Source organism: Solanum pennellii, chromosome 5 (assembly GCF_001406875.1).
Source record: "Solanum pennellii chromosome 5, SPENNV200".
In the NCBI taxonomy this organism is placed as follows: domain Eukaryota; kingdom Viridiplantae; phylum Streptophyta; class Magnoliopsida; order Solanales; family Solanaceae; genus Solanum; species Solanum pennellii.
The window spans coordinates 29,745,750-29,770,751 of record NC_028641.1 but is presented as its reverse complement, the minus strand read 5'-3'; positions in this window follow the sequence as shown (position 1 = coordinate 29,770,751).

Sequence of the window (25,002 nt, the reverse complement as noted above, 5' to 3'; positions counted from 1 at the left end):
CCCCCCCCCACCCCCACCCCCGCTTTCGATCGTCTTATTCGCCTCAACTAGGTTTTCAAAAACAACTGCATTGAATCTTCAAAAACGAATGAAGAGAGAAGATTTTTAGATTTTGGAGTAAAAAATTTAGCCAATAGCTCCATTTCCGGACATCTTCAAACAAACATCACTACTCAAAATAAAATATAAACCCATTAACTATTTAAAAATAATATCAAAGAATTCGATAAATTATTTTGAGTTCTCTTGATTTCTTTTTTGTAATTAATTTTGCAATGATTATCCATCAACAAACTTTGTTTCATCACTCTTGTATGTATAACTCTTTATATATTTCTCTCACGTATTAGGTGTGAAATTTCTTTTAAAAAACTGAATTGGTAAATATTTGATAAGATATTGAGTTTTGTTATGATTTAGAATGGAAATGCTGCAAGGATTAGGGAAGAAGATGAAGAAGAAATGGGGATGAGGTAGCGTGGGGCGGGGTAACGTGGGGATGGGTAGCATGGGTTATGCTTTTCAATATTTTTATATATAAGAAAAAAAAAATTGAAATGTATTTGAAATAAATTTTAATTTTTACAGTTTAAAAATCATTTTTTATAATATTTGGGGGCCCATTTGCTACATGTCTTTTTTTCATTAAGCATTATGCCATGTAATCGAGAGTGTGTCACACACACTATATATTTTTGCTGATTATCAAAAAGTGTCTAATAGGAACAAATATTAAATAGATAAAAGTGTTCAATAGGTACTAGCCTCAGTTGAGGTGTCTAAGTGAATTTTGTGGACAACTTTAAGGGGCAACAGATGACTTAAGCCTTATAGAAATCATAAGTACATAAGTTATGTCCCTACAATTATGGAAAACCCATATTTGAAACAAAAATCATGGTAAATTTTCCTAGGAACCAAACCATGGTAAGTTTCAATAGGGATCACGTGATGAAAAATTCCATTGAAATCAAGTAAACAAAAATTTCTATTGGAATCAAGTTATGAAAAAATTCTTTTTGGTCACGTGATTGATAGACTAAGAATTAATCAGGTTACAATTGTTGTTTCTGTTATTGGACCACACATGATGAGACAATGCACCATGCATTTTCTTAAGGTGATGCATCCACAAAGATGTGGAATGCAATTAACAACCCCATGGGAATATGACATACTAGCCAGCCTCTAATCACCATATTCAAGAACTGATGGAGCACAAATCCTACTAATGTTGTACACGAAATACTTGTTGAAATCACTCCCATCTTCATATGTTAGGAAATCTTAAAGCAAAGATGTGTTTGTAGATATGGAAAGTAAATGAAGATTTTGAACAACATGGAATATCATATCATTTGACACATAAAATCAAGACTTTCAAACACTTTCCACAACATAAATTGCATTATTGACCATTGGCCTACTCTATGTCAAATTATGAATAGGTTGAAACCTAATAAAAACTAGATTCATTTTATTTGGAAAAATACTTGAAAAGGAATGGTTAATATCAACATTGATAGGACCTATCTACATGATAGTGGTAGAGCTGTTTTTGGTGGTGATTTTATCATGATTTTCTCCCTAGTTGAGTTGTACCTTGTATTTGCAGTAATATATCAGAAGCTTTAGCTGTAGACTAGGAAATGAAATAGTGTTGTCTTCAAATATACACTAATTATATTTTGGAACTTGATTCACTAGTTATTGCAAACATGCTGATGAATGTAGGCTCTACTAACTTGAAACTGAAACACATTATACAAAATTTTCTACTTGAAATATATTTATTGGGTCGGAAACCAAGTGGTTTACTTTTATGGAGAAGCGGCTTCCACTTCTTTGCAGAATATATAACATGTTCCTCTCATTCATCCATTTACCAATATACGATCAGGATTGGTTCAACTCGATAATAAAGAGTCAAATTCCTAGCATTAGAATAAAAGTTGATAAAGACAAACTTTACATTAGCTAGTTGTTGAGCAGGAAGTTGTATTTTTCTGCTTTATGGTGTTTTTAGTGATATTATTTCATTGCCTTTTTTGGATTGACAATGTTGTATTGACGTTTGGCTCAGTTCTCATCTGCACTTTTTTTGTTGAACACAACATGACCCAAACATTATTCTGTGTAATAAAATATAAAAAAGAATGATCTCTGAGTAAAAGTAGTTATAAGAGTCCAACACTCAATCAAATTGCTCAACCAAAAACAAAGTCAAGTCTCTATTTCATAACAAAGGGCCCAAAATACTTACAACCACAAAAAAAAAAGTTATGGTCTACATGCATTTCAAAGCCTGAGAAAGTGAAACAATAAATGATTATATAGCCTCAAAGGTCAAATTATTCTTGAAAACAAAATTGTAAGGAATCATTATAGAGGTGGACATATAGGAATCAGGAGACCCACATTCATCGCAACGGAGCAATACTCTTCATATCTGAATAGGGATTGCTCTCGACAATCTCTCACACCATTAGTAGAGGCTTCAACTTCAGAACTAGCCAAGGGAAGATCAAGATCTCTATCTTGGATATCATGAAGGGTCTCAGCTTGGGTATTTAGGGCAACCCAATTTCTGTACAACTTGATCACATGGTTATTCGTGTATACTGTTATCCCTTACTCACAACACTTTGAGCTTACTTTAAATCAAACTTTGTCCATCGCATCCTTATTACAGAGTTGTTGAACCAATGCCAAATCAGCCTCTGGCTTGGCTTCCCTTTCTTACAAGATATCATGTGTATGGGGTAAATATGAAAATATTCATTCTCAATTAAAGAAAACTTTCCTTGTAGCTGCTTGTTGACTGTGGTTAGAATGAATAATGCAACTTACTTCTCCTTTTGTTGTGGTCGAATCTCTTGGAGGCATTGGGCCGGTGAGGTTCAAGGTCACTACAACATCACATTGCTAGCTTGGAGCCCCGCAATCTTTGATCGGAGATAACATTCCTTAGCCTAGAGGGCACTCATTGTATATTTTAGATGCTCGACATCGATGAAATGGGACATAACATTATGCGTGATCACCTCTATCTTTCAAGTAAGATGAACATCACGAATAATTTAATTTCCATGAACACTTTAATAACTACCTTTCTTTCATTAACTTATAGATTTACCTATTTTCCATCTCTATCCAAAACGGGGCAAATAAACCAAACCATATTGTTATGGTCCATTCCACTAATGTGGAACACCTAAAATATTCACACGATGTCCTCCAGGATGAGGTAAGTGATCTCCGATCAAAGAATGAAAGGCATCAAGCGGACAATTAGATTTGAAGTTTACTAGAACTTTCCTAAACCAACAACTCCAAGAGATTCAACGAGAGTAAAAGGAGAAGGAAGTTGAATTTTTAAAGAGTTATACAGTGAACTTTAAAGTCAAATATTCTATCACAACATATAAAATTAATGTGAAGGGAAAAGTTATTACCATTTAATTCTATACATGGTAAATATTTATAGATCTAGATTACTTTATTTGATCTATCTCTCTGTTAAAATTTTTGATATCATACCATCTGAAATTTTGAGTTGTCAACAGTTTCAAAATTTAATCACTTTCAAAGATAACCTAGATCACAAGTGTAAAAAAAAAATAAGGAGCAACAAAATCAATTTTTAAAATTATGGGTATATTTTTATCTACTTCTTAAATAGTTTCAGCAAATCTAGCTATTAATCATGCATGAAAGCAAGAATTTAGAAACTTTACACACTTACCAATGATATACCGTGGTTTCACGGTATTTTTAATGCTTTTTCCTTAAGTTTAGTGTGTGTCCAAAAGCCTTTTTGTATTAATTTTTATGTAAGTTTCTCTCTATTTGTAGGAAATCTGTCTAAAAGATAAACGCGCGGAGGTTTTAGAGCAAGAAATGCATAAAAGTACCACCTACGGAGCTTGTGACGGTCCGTCGTGCCCGTGACAGTCCGTAGGTGGCATCGTAGTGAAGCTGCTGAAGGAAGATGGGGAAGTCTGACCGAGTGTGGGGTTACAGAGTGTGTGACGGACCGTCGTAGCAATGACGGTCCGTCCTGCTGGTTCGTCATGAAGATTAGAGAAGTAGTCCCAGTACCCAAATTCCAAGAGTTCAAGTGTTATGGAACGGAGGCCCTCGATGGACAATTGTGCCTGTGACGATCCGTCATGCCTGCCGTCGAGGGTAATGAAGAGAGCAGCAGAAGAATTTGCATAAGTATGGGACGACGGAGTCCATGATGGCCCGTCGTGACCAGGACGACTCGTCGCGAGGTCCGTCGATCAAGCCACGTTTTGACAGATTTCCAGCAAATAGAGTCCTTCTTTAATTATGTTTTTATTTTTTATAAATAGTTCGAAAAAACTCATTTTTGGGGTTAGACTCTTTGGTGATTAGACACTTTTATGTTAGTTTCTTTGTTGAGAGATTATTTTGATTATTACACTTTGGTTTATTACACTTTACTCTGGAGTTGATTGTTGTTGATTTTGTCGATTAATCAAGTAAATTTCTGGATTTTATTCTTTTGCATTGAAGTCAGTGCATGAATTCTTATATTGCATATTCGAATATTGTGACTATGACAATGGGTAACTAAATTCCATGACTAGTGTTGTGGGAACCATAGGCGAATAATGAGGTATAATCTAACTAAAATAACAATTCTAGAATAGTGTCTTGCATGTATTGATAATTCTTTCGTTTAGAAGTCTTTTTAACGTATAGCCAACGTTAGAACTCGCCTTAATGCTACTTGCCGGACCAAGGAGGTAGATAATAGGAAAAGAATTATCAACACAGATTTAGTGTATACTATCTAATAGGCTTGTATTGATTGGTACGAGGTAATAACTTAGTCAAATATTGAATACGATGCTTAATATAAGGTAAAGGTAAGGGTTAGTATAGCAACACACGTAGCCGGACCAAGGTGCGGAGTGAAATTTTCTAGATGCCAGACCAAGGATTTAGAAATACATAACTTATCACTTTACATACAAGATACTAGGAAAGTATTGTTATAGTTAGAATTATCAAGTTAGGAACCTGTGGAGAACACTTAAGCCCTAGTTACTTTTATTAATTGATTAAGCTTCAATATTTGAATCTGTTAGTTGTCTACTTTAATTTAGCTAGTTATTTTCATTCATTTAGAAGTAAAACCCCCCCTTTATTGTCTTTGCTTTCTAAGGAAATAATTGACTAAATAATACTAATAATTGATTAAAGTTAAGTCTGAACTATTTTCCTCGTGGGAATGATTCCAACCTCATTAGTTGGGTTCTTTACTTGATACGACCGCTTTACTTCTTATTTGAGAAGTAAGTTTGAGCGTATCAAATTTTGGCGCCGCTGCCGGGGAAAGTAGCTTTTAGATTAACTTAAACATATTACTATAGTTTAGTCAATATTTTCTTGATTTTACACCGTTTTATTGTTTTTGATTCTTGGAGAACCATCTTCTTTGTATGCCAAATACACGGAGAGGAAGAGAACCCTTGTTTCCTTCCGATCACGAATTAGAGCGTACACTACGCAAGAATCAAAACTTGGGAATTAATGATGATGATCCAAACCAGAGCATCCCAGCTCCGATTGATGTTCATGGTCAGTTGTTACCCGATGCTCCGGGTGAAAACAATAGAGGGGACAAAATCCCGCTCCACGGATCCAAGAATACTACAGAGGCTATGACAATATAGCAGACTCCAATGGGCCACTTGTCTTGCCCCCTCTACCACCAAGCCACACCTTTGTGGTAACTAGTAGCCTGATGCAAATGCTCACTGCCAGAGGTTTGTTTTCAGGGATACCTTCTTAGGATCCACATTCCCATATAGCTAAGTTAAGGGCAATGTGTAAAAGCTGTGTAGGGAGGCCTGACTTGGACTTGGATGTAATAGGGCTAAGAGTGGTTCCTCTCTCACTGACGGAAGAGGCTGCTATTTGGTTCATTTGGAACCAACTAAGGGACGTTTTCTTAGCACGCTACTACACGGTCACCAAGAAACTAAACCACAAAGACAGAGTGAACAAATTTGTGGCACTACCAGGAGAGTTAGTTAGTAGTTCTTGGGATAGATTTACCTCGTTTTTGAGAAGCATCCCCAATCACCGCATAGATGATGAGTCACTGAAGGAATACTTCTATCGGGGACAGGATGATAATAATAAAGCTGTGTTGGATACTATAGCGGGTGGTTCTTATGGGGAGTGTCCTTATGATGAGATTGCTGAAAAGTTAAAGAATATCTCCCGGAACAATAAAGCTTGGAGTACTAGGAAGTCAGATACTGGGAGAAATACCTTCGCAATGCAATCCACTCACAACCTGGCCACAGATGAGATTCGTGAAGATATGGCTCAGGTGAGAACTGAGCTTGGGTTGGTATTAAAACATGCTACTTGGGTGCAGAAAAGATAAATGCAGTCAATTACTTGTCGAAACCACCACCACCAAATGATGAATACTATTATGAGGAGGATTCCTAGGCGGTAAATGAGCAGACGTGGGGTTTCTGACCGAGTGCCCAAGGCTCTAATCAGGAGAATTGGCGCCAAGGTCAAGGGAACCAAGGTCAGATCTATGGTAACTATAACCGTTAGGGTCATTATTTTCGAGAAGGAAATTACAACCGCGACAACAACTTCAGCAGGGGTAACTATGGTAATAGAAATGATAGGAATGGGCCCTATGTTCCTCCTCAAAATCGTGACGTTACTCCTAGGGATGGTGGAGGTAGTATGGCGCGAGTTGAGGATATGTTGCATAAAATGATGAGGAGGTTCGATGCTAGTGATGAGCACACTAAAGAGATGAGGAATGATTTAGCGGGTATTGGGCAGAAAGTCGATACACATGCAATATCGATTAAGCAGCTTGTGTTACAATGGTCCCAATTATCTGCTATTGTGAACATACCGCAACCGGGCACTCTTCCTAGCAACACTGTCCAAAATCCAAAAAATGATGAACATTGTATGTCAATCACTACTCGCGGTGTCAAGCAAACCATTGACTCACCTTTGCCGTCTAATGAAAAAAACGTGACAAAAGATACCGATTAACTGGTAGAGGTTAATAGTGAAGTAGAAGATAACACTGGAAAAGATGCTGAAGTGCCTAAAAAGGTAACTCCCATGCCTAGGCCACCACCCCATTTCCTCAAAGATTAGTGAAAAAGACCGAGGATGGTAAATATCGGCGTTTTATAACAATGTTGAAGCAACTTTCTATCAATGTCCCTTTGGTAGAAGCTTTAGAACAAATGCCCAGTTATGCCAAGTTTATGAATGATTTGGTTACAAAGAAAAGATCAATAACTTTTGAGGATGATGATAGAATGCAGCATTGTAGTGCTACTGCTACAAGATCTCAGGTACAAAAGAAAGAAGATCCGGGTGCATTCACTATTCCTTGTACAATCGGGCTATTACATTTTGCGAAAGCATTATGTGATCTGGGGGCAAGCATAAATCTCACGCCCCTCTCGATTTACAAGAAGTTGGGTTTGGGTGATCCAAAGCCCACTGCGATGCGGCCACTGATGGCCGACCGAACAGTAAAAAGGCCTATAGGGATACTCCACGATGTGCTAGTAAAAGTGGAGTCGTTCATATTTCTGGCAGACTTTGTTATTCTTGATTGCGAAGTCGATTTTGAAGTGCCCATTATTCTTGGGAGGCCATTCCTTGCTATGGGAAGAGACTTAGTAGATATGGAAAAGGGGCAGATGAAATTTTGGTTGAACAATGAGGAAGTGACCTTTAACATTTGTAGGTCCATGAGGCAGAGTGGTGAGCTCCAATCGGTATCTGCTATATCGTACAACGTTGGTAAGAAATCTGAGACACAAATAGAAGAACGTCTAGGTGTAGAAGCATTAGCGGCAGTGATAATGAATTTTGATAACGATTGCATTGAAGAGTATGAGTCATTAGTCGCGGCTCTTGATCGAGGTGATGTTCGGTTTAAACCGAAGAAATATGAGTTAGATATGAAAAATCGCGAGTCTCCACCCGCGAAACCATCTATAGAGGAGGCTCCAAAGTTAGAACTAAAAGCTCTCCCACCTCATCTCAGGTATGAATTCTTAGGAAAGGGTGACACTTTGCCGATAATCATTGCATCAGACCTGAATGAACAACAAGTTAAGAGATTGGTGAAAGTGCTAAAAAGGTTCAAAAGAGCTATTTGGTGGACTATTGCGGATATTATTGGGATCCCTCCTGGTATTTGTTCTCATAAAATCTAACTCATGCCCGATCATAAGCCAGGTATTAAGCACCAGACACACTTAAATCCACCTATGTAAGAGGTCATGAAGAAGGAAATCATTAAGTGGTTGGATGCCGAAGTAATCTATCCGATCGCCGATAGTAGTTGGGTATGACCTGTTCAATGTGTACCTAAGAAAGGGGAAAGGACTGTGGTCCCCAATGAAAAAAATGAACTTGTTCCAATGAGACCGGTTACTGTATGGAGGGTGTGTATGGATTACCGCAAATTAAATGCATGGACTTTAAAAGATCATTTTCCTATGCCCTTCATTGATCAGATGTTGGATAGACTCGCCGGAAAAGGGTGGTACTGTTTTCTTGATGGATACACTGTTTTCTTGATGGATACACGGGGTATAATCATATTTCTATTGCACCAGAAGATCAAGAGAAAACCACTGTTACTTGTCCAATGGGACCTTTGCGTTTAAAAGAATGCCGTTTGGATTGTGCAATGCACCTGCCACATTTCAGAGATGTATGATGTCGATATTCTCCGACATGGTGGAAGATACTATAGAAGTTTTTATGGATGATTTTTTCGTGGTTGGTGATTCATTCGAGCGGTGTTTGAACAATTTATCTAAGGTCCTTAAGAGATGTGAAGACTGAAATTTAGTACTAAATAGGGAAAAATGCCATTTCATGGTGAAAGAAGGTATTGTTTTGGGTTATCGCATTTCATAAAAGGGCATAGAGGTTGATCGAGCTAAAGTCGAGGTTATAGAGAGACTTCCCCCACCTATCTCTGTAAAAGGTGTGAGAAGCTTTCTTGAGCATGTAGGTTTTTACCGGAGATTCATCAAAGATTTTTCAAAGATTGCACATCCGTTGTGCAAACTACTGGAGAAAGGTTGTAATTTAGTTTTGATGAATCCTTTCTTAAAGCATTCGGCAAGCTAAAATAAAAATTGGTTAAGGCGAACTCCGAAGCGAGCAAGCCTGTGAACATCCTTCACTAGCTCCTTCCTTTCTTCCTCAACATGGGCTACACTACCCATAGATAATCTACTAAGAGCATCGGCTACTCTATTCGCTTTAGTAGGATGATAATGCACACTCATATCATAATCCTTAAGGAACTCAAGCCATCTCCTCTGGCGAAGATTCAACTCTTTCTGGAGGAACACATACTGAAGGCTCTTATGATCGGCGAACACATCTACATGGACACCATACAAGTAGTGTCTCCATATCTTGAGTGCAAACACCATTGCTACAAGCTCAAGGTCATGAGTTGGATAGTTTTTCTCATACACCTTAAGTTGTCTAGAAGCATAAGATATCACCTTACCTCGCTGCATCAACACACAATCAAGTCCAACTCTGGATGCATCGCAATAGATCACATAACCATCTGAACCCTCTAGTAGAGTCAAGAAAGGAGTTGTAGCCAATCTAGTTTTCAATTCTGCAAAGCTTTTCTCACAATCATCTGACAATTTAAACTTGACGATCATCTGAATCAACCTAGTTAATGGTGAGTCTATGGATGAAAATCCTTCCACAAACCTTCTGTAATAACTTGATAGACCTAGGAAACTTCTGATATCTGTTGAAGAGATAGGTCTGGGCCACTGTTTCACTGCTTCTATCTTTTGCGAATCCACTCGGATCCCTTCGTTTGATACACTATGACCAAGAAAAGCAACAGATTGCAACCAGAACTCACATTTACTTAACATAGCAAATAACTAGCGATCCTTGAGAGTATGCAGAACAACTCTCAAATGACTTGCATGTTCTTCCTCACTCCTAGAGTAAATGAGGATATCATCAATAAAGACAATAACGAACAAGTCCAAGTACTGATTGAAAACTCTGTTCATTAAATCCATGAAAGTTGTAGTAGCATTACTTAGTCCAAATGACAGAACTACAAATTCATAATGACCATACCGAGTTCTGAAGGCTATTTTCGGAATGTCACTATCTCTGACTCTAAGCTGATGATAACCCGATCTGATGTCTATCTTTGAGAAATGGCTAGCACCCTGAAGTTGGTCTAACAAGTCATCAATCTTGGGTATGGGATACTTATTCTTGATTGTGACCTTGTTAAACTATCTATAGTCAATGAACATTCCGAGAGAACCATCTTTCTTCCTTACGAACAACACTGGTGCACCCCATGGTGAAATACTAGGTCTGATGAAGCCCTAATCTAGAAGGTCTTTCAACTGCTCTTTCAATTCCTTTAGCTCTGCTGGAGCCATTATGTAAGGAGGAACAGAAATAGGCTGGGTATCTGGAATGAGATCAATTCCAAAGTCGATTTCCATTTCGGGAGGGACTCCAGAAAGATCTTCTGGAATTAGTTTTGGAAATTCACAGATTACTGGAACTGACTCAAGAGTTGGGGTGTCAAGGCTAGAATCCTTAACCCGAACAAGGTGACAGAGATAACTTTACATATCATCTTTCTGGCCTTAAGGTAAGAAATAAATCGACCCATAGGCGCTAAGCTACTATCCTTCCATTTTAAGATTTGTTCATTTGGAAACTGAAAATGAACAATCCTAGTTCTGCAATCGAGTGAGGCATAACGGGAATGTAACCAATCCATGCCTAGAATGACATCGAAGTCTACCATTTCTAACTCTACTAGATCCGCTGAGGTGACTTTCTGAGATACTGTGACAGGGCAATTTCTATATACCCGTCTAGCTATAACTCGGTCACCGACTGGAGTAGAGATTGAGAAAGGTTCTGAGAGAGTTTCTGGACTGACATTGAATTGGAATGCTATGTAAGGAGTTACAAAAGAAAGAGTAGTCCCCGAATCTAACAATGCATAAATATTAAGGTCAAAGACACGAAACATACTGGTGACGACATCAGGAGAATCTTTCTGATCCTGGCGAGCCTAAAGAGCATACAACCTTTTCTAGCGCTGATCTCCATCTGTACCAAATGAGTTACCCTGCCGAGTTGGGCGACTTGCTGGTGCTGCTGAAGTTGTAGACTGAGGTCTACCATTACCACCTGCTTGACCTTGTCTAGAAGGACAATCCCTCAACCTGTGACCAGACTGATCGCACCCAAAGCATCCCTCTTTTTCTGCAAGACACTCGCCCGGATGGTTCTTACCACACTTAGGGAAAATGGGGTAAGTCTTGGTGCCTGCAACACTTCCCCTGAGATTTAGAGCCTAGTGCTCTACCCTTCTGGTCATACCTGTTCTTGGAGGATGGAACACTAGCTGATAAAGGGGCTAGAGCCGAAAACTTTTTTTACCCGGCGAGCGATTTCCACCACCCGATTTCTGCTGAGAATAGTCATAGTTCCCAGTCCTAGCCTTCTTATTTTCCTTAGCTTGTTCCCTAAGATTATAACCCTCAACCTGCTGAGCATGACTCATAAGTCTAGAGATGTTCATATCTCCAAGTAACATCACATTTCTGCCCTCAGTTTTTTACAAAATCAGACACTCCATACAAAAACTTATTCATCTGTGCCATGGAGTCAGCAACTATGTGAGGAGTATACCTGGAGAGTTCGTTAAACTTGAGTCCATACTCTTGGACTGTCATGTTACCCTACCTTAAGTTCATGAATTCTTGGGCTTTTGCTTTTCTCAACTATATTGGGAAAAAACTGTCGAGAAAAGTCTCACTAAAGCAATCCCAAGTGATAGGAGCCGAATTTGCACCCCTATTCCCCTTCCACTGAGTGTACCAGATATGAGCAACATCCTTTAACTAGTATGATGCTAACTCAACCTGATTATTCCTAGTGACTTGCATTACCTCAAAGATCTTCTTGATCTCATCCAAGAAATTTTGAGGATCTTCATTAGCTTGTGATCCTAAGAACTCAGGAGGATTCATCCTAACAAAGTCACAGACCCTTGCTGCCATTGATCCACCATTTTCATTCACATGAGCGTTAACCCTATTGTTCTGGTTATTCATACTCTGAGCCAACATCTGTATGGCATTTCTGAACTCAGCATTAGAGACTTCCTGATCTGGGGTTGGAGGAGCTGTGTTTGCATTCCTGGCGTTCGCATTCCTAGAATTAGATCTACGAGGAGGCATGATCTTAAATGTAGAACGCAAAATTTGAATGGAATAAGATCATACCTCACGCATAATTAGAATACCAAGAAAGTGAATTTTTTTCCTAAAACACTTCATAGCCTCCCTCTCATTAGATGTGGTGCACTTGATAGACATTAAAAGGACAGTACTTAGTGAGGCTTTTTTAAACATCCTAGGATTATTCAACCTAGTGCTCTGGTACCAAGTTTTGTCACGCCCCGAGATACCCCAGAGACGCGGACACGGAACCTAGAACCACAAGTGATCCCAAGCTAATCCTACTGGCATAATCATGAACATACAAAAGATAATAAGCTGATGAGGAAGCTAAATCATAATTAAATCTTAAAAGATGGGGAATACCCATATTCTATAACTGAGATATTTGAGAACAACAAGTTTAATACAAAGGTAATATTAACTCAATACTAAACTGAATCTAACTATGTCTGAAATAAGACTCTAAACTAGACTAGAAATATTGGGACAAGCCCCCAGCTAAATTTAGCAAAACTGGAACTAAATGACTAAAATAAAACTGAAATGAACTTATGACTATGTCCTCAGAGAATGAGGACTCACCACTGAATCTGCTAAATTGGAGATCGGAAAATCGATCTATGCGTGAACTGGATTCTGAGAACCTGAACTTATATCACGAGAAGATGTAGCGCACATATGCATTAGTACTTGAAAGGTACTGAGCATGTAGGATAGACTAAAGCTGAAATAAAACATAACTGAACAAGCATAAAAGCAACTACAATAATATGACATGATAAACTGAATTCTGAGCTAACTGGATGCAATGGCCAATTTATAACATGCTGAAAGTGAATACTGAATATACTAATAAATGGTCAATGCAGAGAGTTTGGCTGATCTGTGGGAGCTACTTATAACCGATAATAAAACCACATGAGCTAAATGTGGAGTCCGATGTATACGCCATATCGAGAGGACCCAATATACCTTGCCAAAGGTATAAAGGCATGATGGCGTGATCATTAAAATGATTGCCCACAGAGGGGACTTACAACCTACTTGACTAATAGTTCTGTGACTATTTGTGTACGCTTAACCCTAGTCCAACTCGGTATTATGATACTCCCATGGATTCAGTAATTGTACTAATTATGTCTGAGTTTCAGTAAATACTGGATAGCTCGAAACTGAATATGTAAACTGAGAATGCAACAATTAATCTGATAATTATGCATTTATAACTAAGACATGTATACCTGAAGTGTCTGAAATATCTTACCTAACATGTGTAATTCAAGAACTAAAGAAATACAAATCTAGGGTTCTAAAATCCATGCGATAATATTAATAATAACATGATAATCTGATTTGGAACATATATTTAATTAATAAATGAAGTTCTAACAAAGTTATAGAAACCCTAGGTTTAATCATGATAAGAGAATCAAGAATCTGACTGAACACTAGGGACCCAATGGGTGAAAGGAACCGACTAGTGAAATCCACTTACCTAGTTATAAAATCCATGGAAAAATACTTAGGTTTCGGGGCTGGAACTGTAGGAACTTGTGGCGTTCTTGAACTAGGGTTCTTGAGCTTTTTCTCCTCTCTTGCTTCTAATTTTCTATGTTTTGATTTAATGATTTGACTTAGATATGTTTTAATTATGTTTCTAGGCTTAAACTTACTAAAATCTAATTATTTAGGGTCAAAATGACGTAACTTAGGGTTTAAACGAAGTGGGAAAGATCAAAAAGACCCCTGGGAAAGTTGCTGTCGGACCAAACAACGACCAAGACTGACGGTCCCTCGTCTGACCAATGCCCCGTCGTTGGGTCCGTCGACTTGGCCTGTTCAACAGGACTTTAATAAAATAGGAAGAAATTTTTACTTGGAGGTCTGATTTTAGCAAGGTCGGTAGCTATGGAAAGAAAATTCAATTATCTATCTCTGGGTAGGTAATGGGTCACGTAATTCTTTTTGTGCTAAGAGTTATGACCATTTGAAGTTGACCATACTGCATTCCCCCTTAATTGTCTGCAAATTTTCCACCTACGGACCGTGCTGGTCATCCATAGCTCTTGTCAGAGAGTGGGTGAAGGGAGTTGATTGACTGTCATGTACTATAGATTGTCGTATGACCTACAGATCGTAAGTCCGTCCATCGTCCAAGACTTAACCAATTTTTCTGGGCTGAAATTTTTGGGAGTTTCTGATCCCATCGACGGTGTGCAGGACGAACCGTGGGTCAGGATACGGTCCGTCGATGCCACCATTGGTTGCACCTGCAGATTTTTTTGTAAAGCTGGTTTTTGGTCTGTTTTGGCTACGGGGTGTCAAACTATATAATGATTTTTAGCTCCAGATTACCCAGTTTTATTCATTCTCCTAAACATCCCAAAAGTTAATCACATTCATCCTCTCAAACATTTGTTTCTCTAAGGAAGAAGACGAAGTTTAGGATTTCAAGATCACATCTCCAAATCCACCATTAATTGCAATCTTTTGGCATCAAGGTACGATAGTATTCACCTGTCGAGTCCTTTACTTGATTGGTTTCCTAAATTCTCCAATTTTGGAAGTTAGAATATCCAATTGAAATTAAGGTTTAACTCAAATGTCATGTGTTTTTTTCCAATTATGATCTAACTGATTGTTTTATATCTTTTATTCACGAATTGAGATAATTCCATGTGTTTAAGTTGAATTTATTTGAACCCATGCATGATCCGTAATTTTGATAATTGATCATATGATAAAGCTTTTGAAAGATAAAAAATGAATTAATGAATACATGGATGTTCTTTATGAAAGTGATGAAAATGATTTAAGGTTGCTTTGATATTAAATCATTGATGTTGTTGTTGTTGTTATTGTGAAAGGATTTCTCACATACTAATCATAATATACTTGTAAAAGGGTTTTCTCACATAAAGGATTCATAAGGTTAAAAGGATTCTTACCTAAGATGAATCAAGATTAAGGCACAATTCTAATGATAAAATAAATTAAGATTAGTGAATATTTTGTGGGATTTATGCTTAGCATCGAGAGGATATTGAGATGGAAGCGCTCCCAAGGTCGGGGTTCTAGTAGAATTCTCTCTATCCCAAACTATGTGTCACCATAGGTTGTCTTAGTTAGATAGACATTAGCTAGTTGATCCACCTAAGTTAGAAGTTTATAGGTCTCACCTTGGCAAGTAAGGACATCTCTTTTTGGTGTGGGATAGACATCAGATTCCATGTTATAGCAAATGGTCTACATGTCGGTTAAAAGGAAACCTACCATAATAATGAACCAACTTTAAGTTCAAATGTATCTCACATGTGTTTCTTAGATGATTTTACTTGCATTGACCATGAATATTATTTATGTTTTCTAACCCTTTTATCTTATGATTTAACTTGATCATTGCATGTCATGTAAATTCCTTTGTTGCATGATTTCATAACTTTTATGTATTCCAATTATACATTCTTTGTACTAACACATACTCTTACCTACATTGTTTCATTTCTGTACCGTCAGAGTATTCTATTCTGCATCCCTGTGGCTAGTGATTACATTATTATTTTTTGAAGATTTGTGTGTCCTCATGTTCCAATGACCAAACCCTTTATTTCTTATTGTCTTTACTTTTATATTTTGTATGTGATGTATAGGTTACGTTGCAATCACTCTAGATGTGCTAGAAGGCGTTGAGAATATGTTAGACATCCGCTTCTTTTTCTTGTCAAACATTTCTTATATAAACTATCTTTTGAACTCTTTAATTTTGTTATCTTATATGAAGAATGCTAAGTGGCTTATCATGTCTAGGTTTTTCTTTGGGTCGTGACAAATATTTATAGGTCAATGAATTTTAATATTTAATTTAATGGAGTTGATGGGTTTGAAATGAGATAAATACTATGAAACACAGTGTGGATCTTGGTAGGTGGACTTGTAGTTGTAGGGTATGGTAGTTAAAAGGCATACCATAGAACATGTTATGGCTGCAATTTGCTTTAAGGTATGTGAACATAGCAGTAAGACAACTTAATTGAGGACTTATGCCAATGTCCCTCAACTAGCCAAAAAAACTTGGAAATGTGGCATGTATCTACTAACCCCTATAGTTGCGCCACTAGAAATCAAAGGCATGCATTATTGGTCAGGTAAGATTAGAAGGAAATAAATTTGTGAGAGTAAAAACTCAGGAAACTTAACTAGAACTTGAATTGCCATGACATGTAGTAATTGTTATGTTAGAGGCCAGAACAAGAGAGAATGTCCGCAATGGGTTGGTTCATCAACAAGGGAAAAAACTTAAAACCCAGGTAGGAAAAAGGCAAAACTTTATGTTCAGGCAAAGGAAGAGGCAAACCAAAGGTAATATCTTAACTTTAAATTGATATGTGATAGAGATCTCATATGTAATAACTACAGTTATTTTTAACTACATTTATAGAACGCACAAAAAGAAGGTGAGTATTCTTCAAAGAGGGAAAGATAAAGACCAAGAGAAACACCTATCGCACCTCTATAACCTAGTGGATCTGCAACACATGGTGCATCTACAAATAGGTCAAGAGGAATACCAAGAGAAACACCTATTGCACCTGCATCCCATAGTGCATCTGCATCACCTGCAAAGAGCGCAAGGAAATACCAAGAGAAGGCAAGAAAAACACCAAGACACTAGGTGCACCTGCAGAACACAATGAACCTCCTACATGTCCAGCACCAAGTGATTAACCTACATCTTCTTCTGAACCTTCTGATTACCATGCATCTTCAATATAACTAATAGTAAAAGAGGAAGAGGAAGAGGCAGGGGTACAGGAAACACCACTCATACAAAAGACCAACATTCACTAGAATGGGTTTGTTTCAAGTTATAAATTGGATCTAAAGCTCTTAATGTAAGTGTTTTCTATTAATTCAAGTGTATTATTTTCTTATTCTTCAGTACATCCTAATTAATTGTTTTCATTACTTTAGTACAACCTAGAATGTCAATTTGTAAGATCTTCTTTATATATTAGTACAATAAAGGTGAAAAAAATCAACTTATGTTACTAGTGATAATTGTTTGAACCAAGTACTGCAAGAAAGCTGAAATGGAATGGAAAAGCAGAAATCTAAATAAGAATATTTCAAGAAATATGATCGGAACAAAGAAATAAAACAAGAGGAACTAGTTGAAGAACCCTATCTAGGAAGTAATGATGTTGCAGTATTTTTTTTAAGTTTTTTAGAAAATGTGAAAACATTTCTCATGTTACTAATCATAATGATGATGTATTAGTATCAAACATCAGCTTCTATTTTTATTTTTGATTTTTTTTTATTTTAATTTTACCTTATGTCTTTATGTCTATTAAAGGTCTTCTATATTACAAATTGTGTTATTATTCACTTCCTTCCTTATTTTTTGTAATACAGAGACTAATTTATCCAAATTACTCGAAATAATTCGTGATCTTGATATACAAAATTTCTCATATTACACATGACAAGCAAAAGAGAGCTTCAAAACATATCACACCTGACATAACTTATGGAAATTCAATAAGTTCAATACTTCAACCGTTAGTTTTAAATAGGTTGATGAACAAGACAACAACACAAATCAAAATACACAGAAAGACCTTTCAATCGAACCTACACCATTTTCTCTTTCTTTGAACCATTTGAAATGAACTTCATTTGAACCTCTTCTCCACTTTCAAATTATCAAGAAGTATATGTTGCTCATTGATTTGAATTTTTCTACTCCAAACTTCATCTTCCAACTCTTTGATTTTGTTCACCAATTTTGAAAGGGTAAATTTTTATGTTGGGTCAATTTCTTCTTCCTCTCTCCATCAAAATAAATTACAATTCTTCAACTAACAAAATTAAAACTATATGTTAACATGAATTAAACCCCTAATAAATTTAAAAAAAAAAGATAAGAAAAACCGCATACACCATAGCATGCAAAAAACCAAAATCTTCTTCCAAGATATGACTTCGACAAAGAAGTTTGCATATGCAACAAAATTTCATGTTTACATCATATGTCTTTGAGAATTGGGTCTGATTCTTCCATGCATAGCTTATTCAATTTTACATTTGCCATTACTAACCCTACCAACACAAAAAATAAAAAGAAATAGGAGAAAATATCATTGCATAATATTTTGAATCTTCAATCTGAAATTGGGGAAAAGCATAGACACTAAATTCAAGCCTTGTAACAATAAATACAATTACGAAAACTAAATTCAAGTTTCATGCATTGAAAATGGTGATATAGAGAATGAGATAAACTTTTTTTCAAGAAGGAAAGAGAAAGAAATGAATTTTTGTTGAAGGATAAAAGTTCAATAGATGGTTAAATATATTTTTAAGGTATTGTTGGGTGCCAAATTATCACGCCCCAAACTAGGGGAGGCATGATTTGCACTCGATAACTTTTGCGATCGAGTTAGCCATCGAAACATACCAATAGACTCACTATGGTCCTAGAAGATTTGGCAACATAACATCTAAAATACTACAACTGGACCGTCAAGGTCATACCCTGAATATCAGCAAGTCATAGAGACAAGGAAGACAAGCCAAAGATAATAAAGTACTAGCTAGCTGACAAGGTTTCAAATGAAGATATACATGCGTACATACATATATATACATGCCTAGCCTATGGGACTAGAGACTAGATACTGCAAAAGGAAACCTAAAATATCTTGTCCAGAATAGTCTCTAAAAGTGTCAAAAGCACTGACGGGGACAAGACCCCGATTATACCCCAAATTGTATACTAAAAGTAACATTCTATTAAGATCTCTTGGAAGAGTTGGAACTTACCAACTTAGAAATGAACCGTGAATCCTAGAAAATGGGTCAGTCATAATCTCTACCTTAACCTGCACGCACGAAACCAAAATGCAGTATCCCCGAGAAATAGGACGTTAGTACAAATAAAAATGTACTGGCATGTAAGGTAGAAAGTATAGTCATAAATAGTTTCTGTAAAAAAAATAAAGATACCGCCTCAATAAAAATCTTTAATAGTCTATATGGCTGACATCCAGCCTTATATAAATTTAATATGCATGGCATGCTCTCATAATTGTATGTCGTGAATACATATATATAGATTCAAATGCATGTCATACCCAACAAAGTTCTAGCTGTGGTGGTGTTTTTTAGTCGCGTACTGGCATCATATTCACCTACTTGGGGCCACCTGGGCATCATATGTATAGGTATATTCAATAGGCCCTGTACCTTCAAATTATATCTAGGGAGTAGAATGCATAACAAGTAATTTCATGGATTCATACTGCATTTGTGTTACCTGAATCACATTGTCAATCTTTCCCTGTCATTACTCTTGCCCTCACGATCTTGTAATCACTTTCGTATCACATGTATATGTGTCGTAGAACCTTATATACTTATAGATTAAACTAGAACACTTAACTAAGATTTATAAAGGTAACTTAAACCTGATGATGTTTTTTAAGAGCTTAAAGTTATTCACTTATTATCTATATATGTTTCCTTAGTAGTTTGTAAAAGAAAGTATTTCATAAAAACATGTTCTTCAGTAGTTTAAACAAATGATTTACATCTAAGAGTTTTGGAGATTGGCGTATTAATATAATGCTTTCCAAAAATATAAATTAGCGAAGAAGGAGGACTGATTACAAATTCATATTGTACATCCCTCATTATTAAGTCACTACACCTAAAGAAGAATACGAATTTGGACACATGGACCCATAGTTAATAGAATCAACAAAATCACATAAAGACGTTGAATACCCTATCTAACTAAACGAGTGGAATAGCAACATAATGGAGCCACAAAATAAGCCAGCTGCAATCTCAATGCCTTTCACAAAAGGTCCTTCTAGCAATAGAGTAGTAAAAAAATATTTTACGATTTACGATTCCAATATCCGTGCTTAAAGGAAGTACAATTCTTAGCTTTAACATACCTCAATGAAGTACAATCCTACTAGATACAGGGAACACCGAATGACCACTCTAAATTCTGAAGGAAAATCAAAATCGTAAGCCTCCTTGCCAATCCTCCGATAAATCTTATATGGCCCTACATTCCTTGGACTCAACTTTCCTTTCCTGGCGAATCACGTGATGCCCTTCACAGGCCATACTATAAAGAAAACCCGATCTTCTACGTCAAATTCTAAGTCTCGTTTTCAAACATCTACATAAGACTTTTGACAACTCTATGATATCTACAACCAATCTCCATTAAGCTTTACCTCCTCTATCACTTGTTGGACTAGATCGTGGACTAGAAACTCTACTATCCTGATCTTGAACCAATAAATTTGTGTCCTGCACTTCCGTCCATATAGTGCTTCATAAGGAGCTATATGAATAGTGTCTTGAAAGTTGTTATTACAAGAAAACTCAACCACTAACACGTGATAATACAATTCCTACTTAAATCTAGCCCCATACCCATAGAATGTTCTTGAGCATTTATATCATACGTTTGGATTGGCCATCAATTTGAATATGAAAATTTGTACTAAGATTAACTTGAGTCCCCAAACCCTTCTCCAAGAATCTCCATCACTATGCTACAAAATCTGTCCATTATATGAAATAATCATGACCAAGACACAATGGAGTTTAAACATCTCTCTAATGTACACCCCAACATAGCATTCCACTAGAATGTAGTCAGAAATTGGCTGATTTCGTCAACATGTGAATAATAACCCCAATGACATTGATCTTCCCTCGCAAATTAGGAACACATATGACAGAACTCACATTTATCTCCTTCCACTTCCACAATGAAGTAACTATCTCCTAAATCAGCAACTAAGCTTCTGATGTTCTACCTCTCACTATTGATAACATATCTCCTCAATGCTATGACACATTTTCATGGAACCTATGTGAATAGAATAGCAAGAACGGTTCGCATGTCCCATATTTTTCAATAGAAGCCATGTGGCATTCAGAACATATAACTGATCTCTAAATTTGAAAACCGTATCTCTTTCTCTATCTAATATCTTTTACCAACTCCTTCTTATCATCCTCAATGTGGGTTGTACTTCCTATGTTCATCCTACTCAAAACATCAGCTACAACATTAGCCTTACCTGGATAGTAGTGGACATTCATGTCATAGTCCTTCAACAGCTCCAACCATCTCCGTTGACGTAGATTTAACTCCCTCAATATAAACACATACTAGAGACTCTTGTGGTCTGTGAACACATCCAAATGTACTCCATACAAGTAGTGCCTCCACATCTTCAGTGCAAACACCACCGCTGCGAACTCTAAGTCATGAGTTGGATAGTTCTTCTCATGCACTTTGAGCTGTGTGGACGCATAGATTATCACCTTACCACCCTGCATAAGAACACAACCCAAACCAACCTTAGATTCATCACAATATACAATGTAATTTTTACCACACTTAGGCAAGGTAAGCACCGGGGCTGAAGTGAGTCTTTCCTTGAGCTCTTGGAAGCTCTTTTCACAAGTCTCTGCCCAATTAAACTTGAATTTCTTCTTCGTCAAGGCAGTGAGTGGGGCGGAAATGGAAGAAAAACCCTCCACGAACCTGCGATAGTAACCAACCAATTCCAAGAAACTATGGATACCGGTGGGAGTAAGAGGTTTTGTCCAGTTCTTAAACGCGTCAGTCTTCCTGGGATCAACCTTCACACCTTTATCGGACACTACATGACCCAGGAAGGTCACTGATCTGAGTCAGAATTCACATTTGCTGAATTTGGAATATAACTAATGTTGTCTAAGTACCTGCAAGGTTAGTCCCAAGTGTTGTTCATGCTCTTCCTTGGTCTTAGAATAGATGAGAATGTCATCAATGAAAAGTATGACGAAGGAGTCAAGGTATCCACAAAAAACTCTGTTCATGAGGTCCATAAATGTGGCAGGTGCATTAGTGAGACCAAATGATATCACTAGGAACTCATAGTGACCATAATGGGTACGAAAGGCTGTCTTTGGGATATCTTCATCCCTAACTCTAAGATGATGGTACCCTTAACGAAGATCAATCTTCGAGAAGAAACTAGACCCTTGGGGTTGGTCAAACAAATCATCTATTCTGGGAAGTGGATTCTTCTTCTTGATAGTGACCTTGTTGAACTGCCGATAATCGATACACATTCTAAGGGTTCCATCTTTCTTTTTCACAAACAACACTGGAGCGCCCCAAGGGGATATGCTAGATTGAATGAAACCCTTATTAGTGAGATCTTTTAACTGCAGCTTCAACTCTTTGAGTTCAGCTGGAGTCATTCTGTAAGGAGGAATTGAAATTTGTTTAGTACCGGGTTCTAAGTCGATACCAAAGTTAATCTCTCTAGGGGGAGGAACTCCAGGAAAATCATTAGGAAATACATCTTGAAACACACTCACTACAGGCACAGAGTCTATGGAAGGAATGTCATGATCTAAATCATTTACTCTCACAAGATGACACAATAACCCCTTGGACATCATTTTATTGGCCTTAAGGTTCGAAATCAAGGGATTAGGACGACTCAAATTGTACCCCTCCCAAACAAGCTCTTTTTTATTAGGGAAACAAAACCACACAACCCTACTACGGCAATCCATACAAGCATAACAACTATGAATCCAGTCCATGCCAAGAATAACATCAAAATCATACATAGGTAATTCAACCAAGTCTGCACACATAGTCTTACCGCATACAACTATTGGGCAACCGTTGTGTACCCTATCAGTCCTTACATTTTCTGCTAAAGGTGTACTAACCACTATAGGATCATGCAGAACTTCAGGCAATATTTCAAAAGTGAGAGCAAGCAAAGGAGTTACAAAGGAAAGCGTAGACCCTGGATCAAGTAAAGCATAAACAAAAGTTGAGAATACTTGCAGCATACTTGTGAACACATCAGTGGACTTCTCCTGCTCCTCCTTGCCCATTAGGGCGTAGAACCTGTTCCTCTTACGAGGCTCGACTGCTGTTGTACCCTGTGGGTTAGGCCTACGCTGAGCATTACCTCCAGCCTGACCCCTATTTTGTGGGCAATCCCTGACCATGTGTCCACTCTTACCACATCTAAAACAGACCTTAGTTCCTTATCTGCACTCTCCACTGTGAGCACGGCCACACTTAGCACAGACCTTTTGGGACGTTGCACATCACCTCCATTACCGTTCTTGGGCTCCGGTCTGCCTCCTCTAGGTGCTGCACTCCTCTGGCAGTTAGAGTTTCCAGAACATTGTTCCCCCTTTTTGAACTTGGGCTGTTCACGAACACCGAAGTTGTTCCTGTTTCCTCCATTGGTAGGACCTGCTTGATCAGAAGGCTTAGGCCTCCTAGTATCACCAACGTCATCCTCTTCCGGCTATCCTCTACCTGCTGGACATGCACCATCAGCCTGGAGAGGTCCATGTTATCGTGGAGCATCGCAGACCGACAATCCTACTCCATATCTTTGGTGATCCCTGTGAGGAACCATCTTATCTCATTCGTGCTGTTAGACACTAGGGTGGTGGCATACCTGGACAGCTTAACGGACTTCAGGGAATACTCCCTGACTGTCATAGATCCCTGCTTTAGGTTAATAAATTCCTCAACCTTAGCTTTCGTCATCTCCCTGGGGAAGATTCTCTCCAGAAAATCTATCTTAAACAGCTCCGACGTGACCGGAACTCTTTCCCAACGCCCGGCTATCTTGCCACATCTTGTACCAAGTCTGTGCAACATCCTTGAGCTGATAGGAAGCTAGCTTAGCCTTCTTAGTATCTCTGGCCCCCATGGCCACCAAAATGTCCATAAAATCTTAGGTATCCTCTAAAATTTTGGACCCTGTAAAGATAAGAGGATTTATCCTCGTGAAGTCTCGCAGCCTGTCAGCCATGGTACGTATCGGTGTGTCCTCCCTCTGAACATTTTGTCTGTTGTCCTGGGACGTCAAACCCTAGGCCTGCATGGTGATGGCCTGAGACATCTAAGCCAGAGCGGTCCGCACCTCAGCATCAGTCAACCCAACTGGGTTAACTGGCATGGCCACTCCTTCAGCTAGAGCCTGGGGTGGAACCTAATTGTCCACAACAGCTACTCCTCCTCTCCTCTGACCAATGTTTTCCTGGTATTCATTCTCTGAAAACAACAAGAGTTGATGTTAGACACGCTTATAACACCAAGAAATCAGACATTATCAAAGGCACGATAAGATCAGAAGAAGGGAGATTTTCCTACGCATCATGCAGTCTCTAATTCAGGATAGTGGTGCACTTCACTACCATGACTTAGAAACTACTCAATGTGGTTGATGTAAACTTATTATCCTTGGAGTTTAACCTAGTGCTTTGATACAAACTTTATCACGACCAGAATTTAGACCCAGACGAGACCAGCGTCGTTGACCTCTCAGAGGTCACTGACAAGCCTACATATGTCATCTTTACTTCATCTAGGATAATTATTGCGGAAAATTTAAAAATTTTGTTATTTAACATTCATATAAGACATTCTAATTAAACTTATAAATGGTCACAATCAACCATCTAACATTAACATCATCAAATGAAAGAAATAGGTCATAGCTGCATTCGATGTGTACTTGCGAAACCTCCACCAATACAAAATCTAAAATGAAGTGGGAAATGAAACACTAGTGGAACATGCTCCACTAGATAAGGCCTACAT